Genomic DNA, 18,765 nt, shown 5'->3' on the forward strand with positions numbered 1-18,765 from the left:
GTACACCTTAAATATATACCATTTTGTCAAATATACTTCAACAAAACTGCAGTACAAAATTATTTCACCAAAGCCTAACCAATTGAGGTTTTACAGCTGTAATTGAGGTCATGGAAGAAAAATATCCAACTAGAGGCCCCACTAACATTTCTGTCTCATCTAAGGAGTGGAAATCTTCACATAATAAAAGACTGAGACATAATTATTGAACCATAAGACACTTCAGTTCAGACTTTATGACTTTTTTAATAAATTAAATAAAAATGGATCATAGACTTAAATGTAAAATGCAAAACTATAAGACATAACTGGCATGGCTGAATTGTGTCATCTAAAACTCATATGTTTAAGCTCTAACAGGAATAAATCCACTCAAGTCTAGAGGTTAGGAGTCTGAAATCAAGGTGTGGGCAGGGCCATATTCTTTCTGAAGGCCCCAAAGAAGATACCTTGGTTGCCTCTTCTAATATATAGTGGTTTCAAACAATCCTTAGCATTCCTTGACTGGTAGCTTAATCTGTGACTCTCTCTTTCCATGACCTTCTTTTTTATCTGTTAGTGTCCAGTTCTCTCTCTATTTTATAAACATACCAGTAATTTGACAAGGTTCTACCCTAATCCAGTATGACTTTATCTTAATTTGATTTCGTGTGCAAAGACCTTATTTCCAAATAAAGTTACATTCACAGATATCAGGAGTAAAGACTTCAACATATATTTTGGGGGAATATAATTCTATCCACAACAGATTTGGACTTAATTTTATTTAAAGAAAATAAATTACTTGATATTTTCTAAAATCCCCACACTTGTAGAAAAAGACACATCATTATAGGAGTTAAAAGTTATACAACTAAGTAACTCTCATGTTGAATAAGAAACCAAAATAGGAACAATTATATCATTAGACATGAAAATGTATATGGTATAGCTGTCTTGATGTTCTTAATTATAATTCTAAACTTGGGATTTAGAGGTGAATACCCAAGGGGGGGAAAAAACAGGCACATGTGCAGAGGAGATATATACAATATTCATGTCTGTTATTTTTCCTTGACATCTCATTTGCATATTCCACTTCTGGAAAACTATGAACACAGAAATTTCAGTAGATCCATGATATGGGAAGTTTAGGAAGACCCAAAGGGAGAATAAATTAAGTGTTCTCTACTTATGTTTCAGTAAGCAATGAAGTTGCCAGTGTTAACACCTTGCTTTTGGTTTCAACCAGAATTTACCTCTAATGCTAAAAAGGACAATGTCATAATAAGAAATATAAACAACAAAGGAATTCTGCCATATCTTTACCTATGCTTTTTACTTCCTTATATTAGCTATATACCCTGAAAATGATAAAAATAGGAGCAATGCATTATTTTCTAACACAGTCTTCCCTATGTGGTGGCATAGTGGCTATTGGTAGCATCTGAAGAATGTTAATATATAAAAAAGAACAATAAGCTGGGCAAGGTGGCATACACTGGTAATCCCAGAAGCTCCAGAGGCAGGAGCAGGAGGATCACAAGTTCAAAGCCAGCCTCAGCAATTTAGAAAGGCGCTAAGCAACTCAATGAGACCCTGTCTCTAATAAAATACAAATTAGGAATAGGGATGTGGCTCAGTGGTTGAGTGACCCTGAATTCAATCCCTGGTACCACCCCCACCAAAAATAAAAAATAAGCCAGGCATGGTAGCACACACCTGTACTCCCAGTGACTTGGAAGGCTGGGGCAGAAGATCACAAGTTCAAAGCCAGCCTTAGCAACTTAACTTAGTGAGGTCCTAAGGAACTTAGTGAGACCCTGTCTCAAAATAAAGAATAAAAAGGGCTGGGAATGGGCTGGGGTTGTAGCTCTGTGGTAGAACACTTGCCTCACATTGTGTGAGGCACTGGGTTTGAGTCCCAACACCACAAATAATTAAATAAAATAAAGGTCCATTGCCAACTAAAAAAATATTTTTAAAAAAGGGCTGGGAATGTGGATTACTAGTAATGTGCCCCTGAGTTCATTCCTGGTACCAAAAAGAGAAAAAAAAAAGTTCATTTTTGTTCAGTATTTCTACTATTGTGTTAAAATGAAATGTGTATGTATGCATAATCTACAGAATAAAAATTGTGTAATTTCAGAAATTTCACATATGATTTAAATGTGCTTATATTTGCATTTCAAACTGACATTTCATAGAATAAAGATGAGCTGCAAAATTTGTTATATAATACTTTAAGATTTTAATTCTTCTATGCATAGAATATAATTGGTAATCACTTGGATATAGGATGTCCCTCAAATGCACATATGGTGAAGCATTGGTCCTTAATGTGGTAATATTTAGAGGTGGGGTTTTGGGGATGTGATTTGAACATGAGGGCTCTAACTTCATCAAAGGGTTAATCCAACAAGCCTAATACTAGTATAGGCAGCTGACCATGAACTGGAACCTCTGATTCTATGTTCCAAAATAAACCTCTTCTCCTTTACAGTGTTTTCCTCAGGTATTTTGACATAGTAATTTAAAAAAATCCACCATGACAGGTAAAAATGGGACATATCTCTTTGTGTGTACATGATCACAGAGAGGATGGGAATAAAAGAAAAAGGTCCATATCTAGTATTAAATTTAAAAAATATACATATTGAACTTTAGGCATTACAAACTCACTCTGTATCCTTATACCCAGAATTTTAATGCTTAGTTTTACATATTAAAGTTAGATAGTCAGATAACTTATCTATAGAGAAATGGAAGGACTACAAAGAAAAGACATGTGTGAGTTTTTGTAACTGAAAAGCTGAACTACACACAATTAATGTATATTGTAGTTCACCGTCTATAATGCCCTGTTCACAGAGCTGTCAAGAAATTATTTAATATTTTACTATTAAATGTAAACTGTCAGTGACAGATACTGAGAAGTTTAGAATATTCTCCAATACACCTGCTGCTCCCAAAATAAATTTAAAAAAAAGGAAAATGAAAAGAAAAAACACATGAACCAAATAAAATTTTTAAAAAGTTAATAATTATTATCTTCAGAAAACATACATTGTTTTTTAAATAAAAAGAGCATCCCTTTTTAAAATGGAAGTATCACAGAAAAAAAGAGTATTTAGACTTCATAAGCTTGTGGGTATGGGGATTTAGCTCAGTTGATAGAGTGGTTGCCTGGCATGCATAAGGCCCTGGGTTCAATCCCCATCTCCACACATACACATACACAAAAAAAAACTTATGATTTTAAAGAATACAAATAATGGAAGGAAAAAAATCAATGAAGTTTCAAAAATGAACCTTTTTTTTTCTCTTTTTGGTACCAGGAATGAACTCAGGGGCACATTACTAGTAATCCACATTCCCAGCCCTTTTTTAAAAAAAAATAAAAGTTACATAATGGGAGAGATGAGATATTTTTAATTGAAGGATCAATTTGGGGATTATAACATTCTATTACAACTACCTGGTTAAAAAATAAGTAAATAGAAATTAATTTAAAAATAAACAAAATGGAAAACTTTCACAGACATAATGAATATTAATCTCCTATTATGCTAAGCGAAGCTAGCCAATCCTTAAAAAACAAATGCCAAATGTCTTCTTTGATATAAGGAGAGAAACTAAGAACAGAGCAGGGAGGAAGAACATGAGGAAAAGATTAACATTAAACAGAGACAAGTGGTGGGAGGGAAAGGGAGAGAGAAGGGAAATTGCATGGAAATGGAAGGAGACCCTCAATGTTACACAAAATTACATATAAGAGGTTGTGAGGAGAAAGGGGAAAAAAAACAAGGGAGAGAATTGAACAACAGCAGATGAGGTAGAGAGCGAAGATGGGAGGGGAGGGGAGGGGGATAGTAGGGGATAGGAAAGGTAGCAGAATACAACAGTCACTAATATGGCATTATGTAAAAATGTGAATGTGTAACCGATGTGATTCTGCAATTTGTATTTGGGGTAAAAATGGGAGTTCATAACCCACTTGAATCAAATGTATGAAAGATGATATGTCATGAGCTTTGTAATGTTTTGAACAACCAATTAAAAAATGAATATGAATCTCCTAAAGGAAAGAACCAATGAAGTATTAACAAAGTTGGAAAATACCTATACCAAATAACAATACTGTGGAATTAAAGAGATCATTCCAAAAGGAATTTAGAAGCAGAATATGCAAGAGCTCTGGGACAACCTATGTATTTTTTTTCTATCTCCAAGATGTTAGCACTCACCATTCTTCCTGGGATTGGTAGACACCCATCCCTGAAATTAATCTGGACATAGAAGAGAGACTGTAACATAGATCTGCTGAAAACTCTTGAGCAGTGTGGTCCGCAAGTGTGCAGAGAGGAAAGGAAGTGAATGATGTGTCCATTTAAAATTGGCATTTTTACATCAGGGTTGGCACATGCCTGTAATCCCAGTGGCTTGGGAGGCTGAGGCCTTAGGATTCCATTTCAAAGCCAGCCTTAGAAACTTAGCAAGGCCCAAGCAACTTAGCAAGACCCTGTCTCTAAAGAAACCATAAAAAAAGAGGTGGGATGTGGCTCAGTTGTTGAGCACCTCTGGGTTCAACCCTTGGAATAAAAAAATTAAATAAAATTGATAGTTTGACTATAGTGTCAGAGTAAGACAAAACGTTTGTGGTTTTGACAGAGAACAGAATCCAAGAGCAACACATCAGGGTCTGGTAGAAAGTTTTGTCCCCATAGCTCCCTGTCCCCTGCACAGATTCTGTAGGACCAGCCACCTCTACCATGTTTAAAAGTACTGGGAAGATTCACCACCAAGAGCTGGAAACTTGCCATATCTCTGAGTACACTGACTGAGGGTCTTGGGACCCTCAAAGTCAGGATTGTTCTACAGGGTTGGTGGGTTACTCATACCATAGGCAAGCCCCCATATATAGATATAAAATAAAACAGGAATTGAGGGTGAATTTACTTTTGCAGATGACAGCTCTCCCTCCTTCAGGGAAGAAGGCAAGGTGGAGTTCAGCCTACACAATCCATGACATGCCTGATTGGACTGGAGCTGAGAAAGAACACACTGAACTTTAGTTCCTTCCCACACAACCCCCATAGCTAGCGGATTCTAAAATTAGAAGTCCCAGAAAGGAGTGTCTACATGTTGATTACCTCAGAAAGAAAAAAAAAAATCTTACTTTTGTCTGTTTTTTGCTTTCACTTTTTTTGTAAGTTGTTTTGTTTGCTTTTCCATCATATTTTTGAGTGTGTTTCTAAGTTTATGTAATCTTTTAATTGTTTTATTGTTGTTTTCATTATGTAAGTATTTTCTTTCTCATTTTATTCCCAAGTATTTTCTCTTCTCAAATTTCTTATATCTCTCTCATCTATCCACTCATTTTTTCTTCATTGTTTTTCTATATATTTTAGCATTGCTTTTACTATCATTATAGTTAATTTTTGAACCTGTTCTGTATTATTACTTCTCCCTTCATCTCTTTCATTAGGGAAGTTGTAGAGATAATTTTAAATACTTTTTAGTAATATATAACATTAGGATATATTTTTACATGATCATAAAAGCACAGAATATAATTTGCACAAATTTAGTTCCCAGAACTTCCCCCTTCCTCCCTTCTCACTTGCTCTCCCCTCCTTATATTTTATTGATCTTTCCACAATTTGTTTTTAGTTTATTTTTTAAGTAGCATCGTATGGATATACTTGATATTGGGATTCATTGTAGTTATGCTTTGGATATGAGGTACCCCACAAAAGCTCACATGTGAGACAATGCAAGGTTTGGAGGAAACAATGATTGGATTATAGCCTTAACCTAATTAGTGAATTGATCCCTGATGAGTGGTGACTGGAGGCAGGTGGGGTGTGGCTGGAGGAAGTGGTTCATTGGGGCATAGCTATGGGGTATATATTTTGTATCTAGAGAGTGTAGTCTCTCTCTCTGCTTTCTGATCACAATGAGAGCTGCTTCCCTTTGCCATACTCTCCTGCCAGCCTCACCTGGAGTCCCGAGAAATGGAATCTGTTGCCTATGGATTGAAATCTCAGAAACTTTGAGCTCCAAAATAAACTTTTCCTCTTCTACAGTTGTGCTGGTCAGGTTATTTAGTCACAACAGTGAAAGAGCTGTGAAATATTCATGTATGTGCATAAAGAAGTTTACTCAGATCCATTCTACTGTTCTTCCTTTCCCCTGTCCTTCCTTCTCCCTGTATTCCACTGAGTCTAATCTGCTGATCTTTCCTCTATTTGATAAAATTCCTTCTCCTTTTTTTCTTTTCTCTCTCTTTATTTCTTTTTGTTTTTAAATTTCCCTACATTATTTTGGATTAGCTTCTGTATATCAGAGAAAACATTTCACCTTTGATTTATTGGAACTGACTTATTTCACATAGCATAATAGTCTCCAGTTGCATCCATTTACTAGGAAATGCCATAATTTCATTCTTCTTTATGGCTTACTAAGACTTCATTGTGTGTGTGTGTGTGTATCACATTCACTTCATCTATTCATCTGTTGAAGGCACCTACATAGGTTCCATAAACTTTGCTATTCTGAATTGTGCTGCTATAAACATAGATGTGGCTATATCCCATTAGGTTTCTGACTTAATTCTTTTGGATAAGTATAAAGGAATGGGATAGCTGGATCACATGGTGGTTCTATTACTAATTTTTTGAGTAATCAGCATGCTTTCCAGAGTGATTGCACTACTTTACAGTCCCACCATCAATGCATGGCTATACCTTTTTTCTCATACATCATTGCCAATATTTATTATTAATTGTATGCTTGATAATGGACATTCTGACCAGAGTGAGATGATGTAATTTTGATTTGCATTTCCCTGATGGATAGAGATGATGAACATTTTTTCATATATTTTTGGGGTTTCTTCTTTTAATTCTCTTCCTTTCTTTTCTTTTGCTAACAACCAAGTTCTATTCTCTATTTCACTCTTCTTTGACTCTTTATTACTACTTTCTCTGTCATCCCTATTCTCAGTTATTACATCCTATATCTCCTCTGCATTCTCCCTCTTCACCTTTTTGACTAGAATACCATTCGAAAACATAATATCACTACTCCTGGAAATTGCTTACCATATCATTCCTATTTATACTGCCAGTTACTATTGAAGATGCCAAATAGGAACAAGGTATTTATTTTAATATTGTATATTGATTGCATTGGTTGTTGTTATTATTTGCCTCCCCACTAACTGTAAAGTACTAGACACTTTCAGGAAAACTATAAATTCATAGAGTAAAGGCTCAGCCACCTCAAATTCTTACTCATAAATGGGTAGATATACAAAAAGTATGAAAAAAATCAAGGAAACAAACCATCCCAAACAAATAAAAATAACCCATTAACAGAATTCAATGATATCACACTGTAGGAAATGTCAGAGAAGGAATTTAGTAAGTTCATAGTTAAACTGACCTGCAAGGTAAAATATAATGTACAGAGTAAAAGCAGAGAAAAAAAATTCAAGAAGTGAAACATTACTTCAATCAGGAGATATAAATCTTGAAAAAGAATCAATTGGAAATTCTCAAAATGAAGGAATCATTAAACCAAATTAGAAGGTCAATGGAAATCATTGCCAACAGACTTGACCACTTGGAAGACAGAGTTTCAGGCAATTAATACAAAATATATAATTGGAAAATAAAGTTGACCATAGAGAAAAGATGTTAAGAGAACAGGAACACAAATTTCAAGAAATATGGGATAACACAAAAAGACCAAATATAAGATTTACTAGAATAGGTGAAGGACTGGAGATACAAACCAAAGGAATACAAAATATTTTCAATGAAATAATATCAGAAAATCTCCAAAATTTCTTTGGAAATTTTTCCAAAAGGATCCATCAATTGGTTTGGTGTATCTTCCTCCAATCTGCTTGTGATGGTCATTCAGCTAAAATTTAGGGGCCAACAGAGGTGAGGCAAAGAACCTCACCCCTCCCCCCCCCCCCGCTGGTACAAAGACCTATCCACAGGTATGGCTGTATGCTGGACCCATAGTCAATGACGGGTAAGAGCCAATTGCAATGGTACCAACCTAAGACAGGAGGCTGACGCCTTGAGGTCAGCTCATCTGATGATGGGTAAGAATCATATGTAGTATTGGACAACCTAAGGCAGGCACGGTCCCTAAGCCACATGCTTGTTGTTTAAACAGAGATGGGATATGTTGAGAGCCACAGCCGAAGGGGCCCCAGCAAACTTCCAGCTGCCAGCAAACTTCCAGCTGCCAGGTGATGATTGGCTCACAGTGGCCCCAACAAACTTCTAGCTGCCAACTAATTGGCTCCTCTGCGGTGATGCTCATTGGGCTGTTTCCCCACCCTTTCATACCACGGAGCTGCTCATTGGGGGACATTTTTGGCTCCACCCACGCGACCCAGCCAATCGGCCTCAAGAGCAGGAGGGGTGGGGGAGGTTGAGAGGCTTGTGGGAAGCCGGTGGTGGCAGTTGGGCTCTGAGGGTTTTTCCTGAGGAGCTGTTTGGTGCGGTGTGTGGTCTAAAAATAAAGTTCATTTCTTTTGACAAGTGGTTCCTGAATTGTGCCCAGCCAGACTGCAGCAACAATAGCTTACAAATAAATTTAACCAAGGAAGTGAAAGACCTCTAGATGGAAAGTCATAGACTGCTTAAAAAAAAAAAAACAAAGAAGACACTAGAAGATTTCAAGACCTTCCATATTTATGGATAGGTAGAATTAATGTCACATTGGCCATATTAGTGGAAGAAATCTATGGATTCAATGTAATCCCCATCAAAATGACAATGATATCCTTCTTAGAAGTAGAAAAAATCCTACAGTTCATATGAAAGAACAAATGATCCATATAGCAAAAGCAACCCTGAGCAAAAAACAAATAAATCTGAAGTCATTACTGTACCTGATCTCAAAAAAATGTTACTGAGCCATTTAAAAATAACAACAATGAAACAAAACATGGCAGCAGAATAAAAACTGATCCGTAAGCAAATGAAATTGAGTAAAAGACAAAGAGACAAACCCACCCAGTTGCAATAATCTGATTGTTGGCAAATATGCCATAAACATATGTTGGAGATAAGACAACTACTTCAAACAAATCAGAAGGCTGTATATGCATATATAGAAGAATGAAAGTAGAACCCTAAATTTCACTCTGTACAAATGTCAACTCAAAGCTTAGGGATGTAGCTGAGTGATAAAGTGCATCCCTAACATGCACAAGACCCTGGGTTACATTTCCAGAACTGGATGAAGAAACAAAAGTCAACTCAAGGTGGAATGGTAGTTATAGAACTAGAAAATGTCAAACTGTTGGAAATAAACATAGGGGAAATGTTTCCACATATAGGTACAGGTAATGACTTCCTGAATAGGACTCCTATAGATCAGGAATTAATAGTAAAAATTGATAAATGTGATGGCCAAACAAAAACAGCTTTTAAAAGCAAAGGAAATAATTACCAGTATGAAAAGACAGCCTATAAAATGGGAGACAATCTTTTTTAGACACTCTTCCAGAAGAGGATTAATATCTAGAACATACAAAGAACTCAAATAAGCCCCTAACATCCAAACAAACACACACTCAAACAAAAAACTCATTCAAGAAATGAGCAAGTGAACTGAACACACACTTTTTAAGAGAAGTCCAAAGAGCTAAAAATTATGTGAAAAAAAATGTTTAACACATTTAAATCATCAGGGAAATGAAAGTAAATCAAACTTAACTAAGATTCTATCTTACCTTAGACAGAGTGGCAATCATTACAAATAAAAATAATAGTAAAATATGTTACAGATGGGGGGAGGAAGAACATATAAACTGTCACTATGAATATACTTGGTACAGCCACATTGAAAAGTAGCATAAAATTCCTTAATACAATAAAAATAAGCCAGGCATGTTGGCATACACTTATAATGCCAGCAGCTCCAAATGCTGAGGCAGGAGGATTATGAGTTTGAAGCCACTCTCAGCAACTTAGTAAGACCTGTCTCAAAATTAATTAATTTTATACACACACACACACACACACACACACACACACACACACAAGGATGGGGATGTGGCTCAGTGGTTAAGTGCCCCTGTGTTAAATTTCTAGTATCAAAAAAAGAAATAAATAAAAAAATCACCTTAAAAATAAAAGTGCCATATACTCTACCTATACTACTCCTAGGTATTTATCTAAAGTAATTGAAGTCAGTATATTTTAGAGATATGTACCAAACTTTCATGCACAATTAACAATAGTTAAGGTAGAATTAGACTAGGTGTCTTTCAACAGATGAATGAAAAAAGAAAATGGAGTATATATACAATGGAGTATTATTAAGCCATAAAGAAGAATGAAATATGACATTTGCAGGAAAATGGATGGAACTGGCAAGAATCATGTTAAGTGAAATAAGCCAGACTAAGAAAGACAAATGTCATATTTTCTCTTCTATATGTAAATTAAGAGGGGGAAAAGGTTATCTTAGAAGTAAAGAAAAGATAATTACATCAAGTTTTATGTGTTCTTTGAAATCACAAAGTGAGAGATACTTCTATTTTATTCAAAATGTTACAGCACACAGGCAAAATGTAAAAGCCTTAACATTTATTTTTACCCAGCTAGTTTATCTATTATACATTGTCACAAAAAGAATGAAAATACTGGGGCTGGAGCTCTAGCTTAGTGGTAGAGCACTCACCTAGCACGCATGAGACATTGGGTTCAATCCATGACACCACATAAATAAAATAAGGCTATAAAAATACAATAATATTTTTTTAAAAAGAATGAAAATACTGAGAAGTTTCCCTAGAAAATATAGTATAAAAATCCCAATTACCTAACAAACATAATCACATTTTAACTATACACACACACACACACACACACACACACAACCCCCCCACACACACACACACACATATATATATATATATATATATATATATATATATATATATATATATATATATCACATGATGGTCAAAAATATTTTATCATAGGAAATAATAGATGAGTTATAATTAGGAAATATTTAAACTACTTTTTATATCATTTTGTTTAAATAAAGAAAAATGTTTCTTGAAAGAAGCTGGAAGCTGTTAAGGGCATTTTATAAACTTCAATGCCAATTACTGAAAACACTTTTAGCAAAGTAAAAATTGGAGTAAACTTCAGCATGTTAAAAATACATGAAATGAAATTACCAGCTATTTGTTATGATGGCAAAATAGAAGAGGAGATATGTAAAATCAGATCTAGGCTGACTTTTTCTATTCTGCATTCATTAAATTAATGAAACTCCACTATAGTAATATTCTTTACAGTTGATTTGTGACAAGCCTAAAAATATTTCTAAATCCTATAATCCAAGTAGATGTAATCAGTATGCAATATTTGCCATGATATATAATACCTATTTCAACTATCAGAACTTTAGAAGCTTTCTTTTCAAAGTCTATGATTAAAAAATTGTGCATGTATATCACAACTGTTATTTATAAAGGGATAAATTAACCTTAAAAACAATAAAATATTAAATTATGAGGATTGGTTATAAAGAAAATGTGCCATTTTATTTAAATAAGAGTTCACTAGAAGAAATGAAACTAAATTGGATAACTTAACAAACACCCCTTTTTGGAAAAAATGCAGATACTACAAAGATTACATACTACATATTATTGAAAATTTCAAGGGACTATGAGTAGTTGAGAAAGCTTTGGTAAAATAATTCTAATTTCCTATATAGCAGAGAAAAACAAGTACACGGAAACAGTATTGATAATAGTAGTAAAAGGATATCTCATTGTTAGATATTACCTATAAATGTCAAATAATTAAAATGATATGATAGGGGCTAAGGTTGTAGCTCAGCAGAAGAGTGCTCGCCTAGTGCATGTGAACCCCTGTTTTGATCCTCAGTACCACATAAAAATAAGTAAATAAAGTAAAGGTATTGTGTCCAACTACAACTAAAAAAATATTTTAAAAAAATGACATGATAGAATTAAGGACAAGAATTATATGATCATCTTAATACATGCAGAAAAGGCCTTTGATGAAATCCAGGATGGATTCATGTTAAAAACTGTGGGTAAGCTAGGTATAGAAGGAACTTACCTCAACATTGCAAAGGCTATGTATTACAAACCCAAAGCCAACATTATTGTGAACAGAGACCATCTAAAATAAGGACAAAGACAAGGATATCCATTCTCACCACTCCTACTCAATGTAGTTCCTGAAATTTTACCCAGAGCAATCAGGCAATACAAGGAAAATAAAGGGATAAAACCAGGAAAAGAAAAAGTCAAATTATCTGCTCATGACATTATCCTACATGTAGAAGAACTGACCCCCCCCCCCAAAAAAAAAAAAAAAACGCTCCACAAGAAAACTTGTAGAGCTAACAACTTCAGCAAAGCATCAGTGTACAAGATTGACCTTCATAAAACAATAGCTTTCCTATGCTCTGATGGTGGTTTTGCTGAGAAAGAAATCAGGAAAAATTTCACATTCAAACAAAGAAAACACTTGGGAATTAGTCTAAGCAAGGAGGTGAAAAATCTCTACAATAAAAATTATATAGTACTAGGCTAGAGCTGTAGCTCAGTTGATACAGCATTTTCCTAGCATTTGTGAGGCACTGGGTTTGATGCACAGCACCATATTAAAAAAATAAAGTTAAAAAATTATAAAATACTGAAGAAAGAAATTAAAGAAGACCTTAGAAGATGGAATGACTCCCCATGTTCTTAGATAGACAAAATTAATATTGACAAAATGGCCATTTACCCAAACTGATATACAGATTCAATATAAATCCCATTAAAATACCAATAACATTCTTCAAAGAACTAAAAAAAAATAGTACTAAAATTGACGTTAGAATAAAAGACTCAGAATAGTCAAAGCAATCCTGAGCAAGAAGAGGAATACTTGATCTCAAATTTTATTACAGAGTTCTAATGACAAAAAAGCAGTATGTATTGGTATTAAAATTGATAGATGACCAATAGATATGGTGACCAATAGAATAGAGTAGAAGATAGGGAGAAATCCACATATTCGGAGCCATCTCAAATGGACAAATGTGCCAAAATATATGTTGGAGAAAAGATAGCCTTTTTAACAAATAGTACTAGGAAAACTGGGTATCCTTCTGTAGAAAAATGAAATTAGATCCCTATATATCACCCTACACAAAACTGAAATCAAGATGTATCAAGTATGTAGTAATTAGACCAGAAACATTGCCAACTGCTAAAACAAAATATAGGGTCAACACTCCAACATATTGGCAGAGGCACCAACATCCATAACAAGACCCTGAAAACTCAAGAATCAACAAGTGGGGCAACATCAAATTAAAAAGCTTCTGCACAGCAAAGGAAACAAGAGCATGAAGAAACAAGAGCATGAAAACAGAGCCTACAGAATGGGATAAAATCTTTGCCAGCTATTCCTCTGACAATTAATATCCAAAATAGAAAAAAAAAATTTAAAAAACTTTAAACCAAAAAAACCCCAAAGAAATTAATATTGGGCAAAAACTAAGCAAACACCTTTCAAAAGAAGAAAAACAAATGGCCAAATATATGTGAAAAATGTTTATTGTTCAACACTCCCAGAATCAGAGAAATGTAAATGAAAAATTCACTGATATTTCTTCTCGCTTCCATCAGAATGGCAATTATCAAGAAAACAAATAATAAATTCTAGACAGGATGTTGGGCAGAAAGTACATTAATACATTGTTGGTGGGATTGTAGATTAGTGCAATCACTTTGGAAAGCAGTATGGAGGTCCCTCAAAAGAATAGGAATGGAACCACTATATAACTCAGCTATCCCACTGTTAATATTTATGCAAAAGAATTATAATCAGCAAACGATAGTGATACAGCTACATCAATGTTTTAGTGAAGTATCTCACTATAGCCAACATACCGAATCAGCCCAGGTTCCTGTCAATAGATGGATGGATCCAGAAAGTGTGGTGTATTTTACACAATGGAGTTTCACTCACCCATAAAGAAGAAAGAAATTATGGCACTTGTTGGTAAATGGATGAAACTAGAGAACATTATGCTAAGTGAAATTAGCCAGAATCATAAAATCAAGGGTAGAATGTTTTCTGTCACATGCAGAAGGTAGGGCAAAGCTTTTACATAAGACAGAAAGGAAAGTCAGTAGAGTAGAAAAAGTAGATCAAGAGTGAGAGAGGATGAATAGAAAAAGGAGGAAATGCAGAATTAATTTGACCAAATTATGTTATGTGCATGTACAAATATACCACAGTGAAATAAATAAATATATATATATATATATATATATATATCCAATTAACAATAAGTGAATTAATTAAATAAAGACCATTAGAGTAGTGGGAGATGAATAAGAGGAGTACCAAGGACAGAAATAGAGTAAATTAATGATTATGTTAAAATGAATCCAAATATTATTTGTAACTATAGTGCACCAATAAAAGCTAAAAAATATCACAGTGTGTTACCCTTACTACAATAGGCCCAGTGGCTCAAGAACATGAATCTTTATTTAATTAAGATTAAAGTACCATTGTAGTTCAGTGTATTAAGGAATGTATTTGATTAGAACATAATTAAGAAAAACATTATTTGGGGCTTTGGAGCCATAGGTCTCTCATCACAATTACTCAACAATGTCACTTCAGGGAAAAGTAGGCATAGAGAATCTCTAGACAAATGAGTGAGTCAATGTTCCAATAAAACACCATTTACAAAACACTTAGCAGGAGCCAGTGATGGTGAAAATGTCAGAGTTGGAAATTTCAGGGTCCCCTCAATCCAAAGAAACACTAAAAATCTGGCAAAATAGTTAGACTCAACTTTGTTCGCTCTCTGAAAAATATTCAATGTTTTGCAGCAACCAAGTGACTGCTAAATCAAGAAAAAGAAGACTGACACCTAGTTAGGAGATCTTTGTAATGTTTTAGTTTATTTTAGTTCAGTCTCCACCCCAAACCCCTCCTCCGCATTGCCATTTTCTAGAAGAAATAACTTATGCAGCAATGTGAGTTCATGTTTCTGGTGGGAGCAAAGTGAACTTTGTTCTATGCTGGGCACAGTGGCACACACCTCTAATCCCAGTGGCAGAAGAGGCTGAGGCAGGAGGATCAGGAGTTCAAAGTCAGCCTCAGCTATTTAGGGAGGCCCTAAGCAAATCAACAAGACTCTGTCTCTAAATAAAATACAAAATATATCTGGGGACATAGTCCAGTACCCCCACCACAAAAAGTGGACTTTGTTCTAAAAGAGCTGGAATTAACATTTAAATGCAAAAAACGAATTTAGACAAAAATCTATAAAAATTATAAGCTTTTCATAGAAATTAACACAAAATATACAGGAGATATAAGTATAAAATATATAACTAGTATAACTACAGAATTCCTAGAAGATGATGTAGGGGGAAAATCCAGGTGACGTTGGGTTTCTTTTCTTTCTTTCTTTCTTTCTTTCTTTCTTTCTTTCTTTCTTTCTTTTTTTTTTACAGGTCCTTAACCACTGAGCCACATCCCCAGCTCTTTTTTATATTTTATTTAGAGACAGGGTCTCACTGAGTTGCAAGTGCCTCACCAAGTTGCTGAGGCTGGCTTTGAACTTGTGATTCTCCTATCTCAGCCTCCCAAGTCACTGGAGTTACAGACATGTGCTACCACTCCCAGCATGATGTTGGGTTTGAAAATGATTTCTTAGGTAAAATAACAAAAGGATGATCCATGGAAAATGTTGATTATCTGGACTTCATTAAAACTTAAAAAATTAAAACTCCATTCTGTGAAGTCAGTCTTAGAAAAATGAAACCCAAGCCACTGACTATAAGAAACTATTTGAAAAACATGTATTTGATAAGACATGGATATTTACAAAGATATTTTAAAACAGCAATAAAAATGCCATGTATATTAACAAAGTCACTTCAAGACAAAAAAAAATGACTCCATTAAAAAGAGAAAAGCATCTGAACAGTCACTTCACCAAAGATGATGTATTAATAATGATAGGAAAATAAATTCAGCCAATTTACCATTAGGGAATTGAAAATTAGCAAAGAGATACCAGTACACACCTATTAATTAGAATGTCTAAAATTTCAAATTGACACCAACAAATGCTGGATAGCATGTGGCACAACAACAATGGATTATGAAACTAGAAAAAGAAAGGGAGTAACCTTAAGTGCATATTGCTAAGTTCAAGAAGTAGTCTGAAAAAGCTATATGCTTTATTTATCTAACCAAATGACATTTTGAAAAAGGCAAAATTATGGAGGAAATTAAAAGATCAGTGTTTATCAAGGTGTAGGAAAAGAAGAAGAAGAATGACCACAGGGAATTTCTAGTCAGTGAAATTATTCTCTATTTTATTCTAATGGCATATGTATGATATGATTAATTTGTTAAAATCCACAGTTGTACCACACAGAGAGTTAACCCTAATGTAAAGTATGGATTTTTAAAACAATGATATATCAATGTTATCAATCAGTTATAACAAATGTACTGCATTAATGCAAGATGCTGTGAATAGGGGAAACTGGGGTGTTAGGGAGAAGCAGTATGTGAACTCCCTAAACTAATATACAGAGTTGGAAAATATTTTTAAATGAAATCAAAGAAAGCACAAAAATTAAGGTAAATCATTGACACAATTTGTTATCTTAAAGTTCAACATTTTGCACATGAAAAGATATCAAGGATAAACTGAAGAGAAAATAGCATGCTGGGGAGGATGCATCAACTTGTAACAAACCATTTTATAAGAGTGAACCACAGGAAAAAGGCAGAGTAGCTTCTATCAAACTATGCCACAGATTCCATTTTTAACTCTGGCTCTAATGTTTACAAAGGCAAACAAGCAGAAACAACTCTTAAAGTAATTCTAAAGAAAAAACAAGTAGGCAGAATCTAGGGGGAATTTGACACTTCAAAGATGGTAACCACTGAAAAAAATCAATGTTCACGTGACTTTTCCCCAAGAACTTTCCTAAATATATTTGCACACAGCAGCTAGCATTCAAACAAAACATCACAATCATATTGGCATAAGGAACAGAAGACAGTATTTAGAACTGTTAGAGTGATTTCAAATTGTGAGGAAAAAATTTTTTAAAAGGGAGATCCCAAAAGAAGAGCACAAAAAAGTTGCTTCTAAATTTTGTCAAGTCCTTAGCTTACCTCCTGCACGTGTTTGGGAGAGACTACAAGAAGCTGAAATAAAAAAGGAAAATAAAATCAAAACTTTTGAGAACATTTGACCAGAAAATTAAAATTCCAGGTTTTCCCACTACTATATATATTTCCTACTACTATATGTGTGTGTGTGTGTGTGTGTGTGTATTGTTAAGTTAAAATGCTATGATAAATATCACAAGTTTGCATTGAAACCACAAAAGGGCACATATTAGGAGTAAAATATATGACACAGGATGTTATGGTTGCATCTGAAATGTTCCCCCAAATTGCATTTGTTGATGGCTTGGTATTGAAAACAGCAGTCAGAGATAGGGCATTTGGAAGGTGTTTGGATCATGAGTGTTCTGACCTTGTCAGTCGATTAATATAGTGATGGATTTATTATTTAATGGACTAGTAAGAGGTGATGGAAACTTAGGAAGTGGGGCCTAGTTGGATGAAGTAGGTCTTGGATACATACATGCCTTAGGGACAACTTCTCATTCCTGTCCCCTCCCCCTCCCCCTCCCCCTCCCCCTCCCCCTCCCCCTCTTCTTCTTCTTCTTCTTCTTCTTCTTCTTCTTCTTCTTCTTCTTCTTCTTCTTCTTCTTCTTCTCTCTCTCTCTCTCTCTCTCTCTCTCTCTCTCTCTCTCTCTCTGCTTTTCAGCCACTATAAGTTAAGTAGATTGCTCCATCATGCCCTTCTGCCATGACATTCTGCCTCATCACAGGCCCAAAGTGATGGAGCCAGCTGATCACAGACTGAAACTTCTAAAATCATAAGCCAAAGTAAACCTTACGTCCTTTAAGTTATTTATAAAAATCAGGTCTTGGAAAGCTTAATATATATGCCAGAAATTCAATTGTCTTCTAAAAATAGTCTAAAAATAAGTTAAAATTAATGGCTTCATAATGTATTAATTACAAAGTCTAATATACTATATAAATTAGTGACATTAACTATTAACAAAGATGTAATAAAGGACAAGAAAGCCAAACTTTGCTTTTTTTGAGGTTAACAATCTAGAATATATTTTTTTCATGACTGATTGAAAAAATATGAGGCACAACTAAGTAACATTGTGAAGAAAAAAGCTGTTAAATATAGATTAAGAATATATTTTAAAAGATAGTATAATATTCATAATTTACACTCATAATAATTAAAGTTTGATTATTATTTGAAAAAATAATTTACTAAAAATGATCCAAGAGAAAAAAATCTTGCATTATACCATAATAATTAAGTACATTGAAGCAGAAGTCAAATATTTTTAATGCAAATAAATTATCAAGTTCAGATGGATTTACAGATGAGTGCTACCAATTTTCCAGTGACAGATTGCTCTGTTCTTACAAAAGTTCTTCCAGAGAGTAGAAAATGAATATTTCCCAATTCATTCTGTGAAGTAATTATAACCTTGATATAAAACCAGAGAAGGGCAATATGAGAAAATAAAAGTACAGACAAATTTCACTCATGAAAATCTTTGCAAAAATTCAAAATGAAATTCAAATGTATAAAGAATGGTTGGATTTTAGCCAC

Source organism: Urocitellus parryii, chromosome X (assembly GCF_045843805.1).
Source record: "Urocitellus parryii isolate mUroPar1 chromosome X, mUroPar1.hap1, whole genome shotgun sequence".
Lineage (NCBI taxonomy): Eukaryota > Metazoa > Chordata > Mammalia > Rodentia > Sciuridae > Urocitellus > Urocitellus parryii.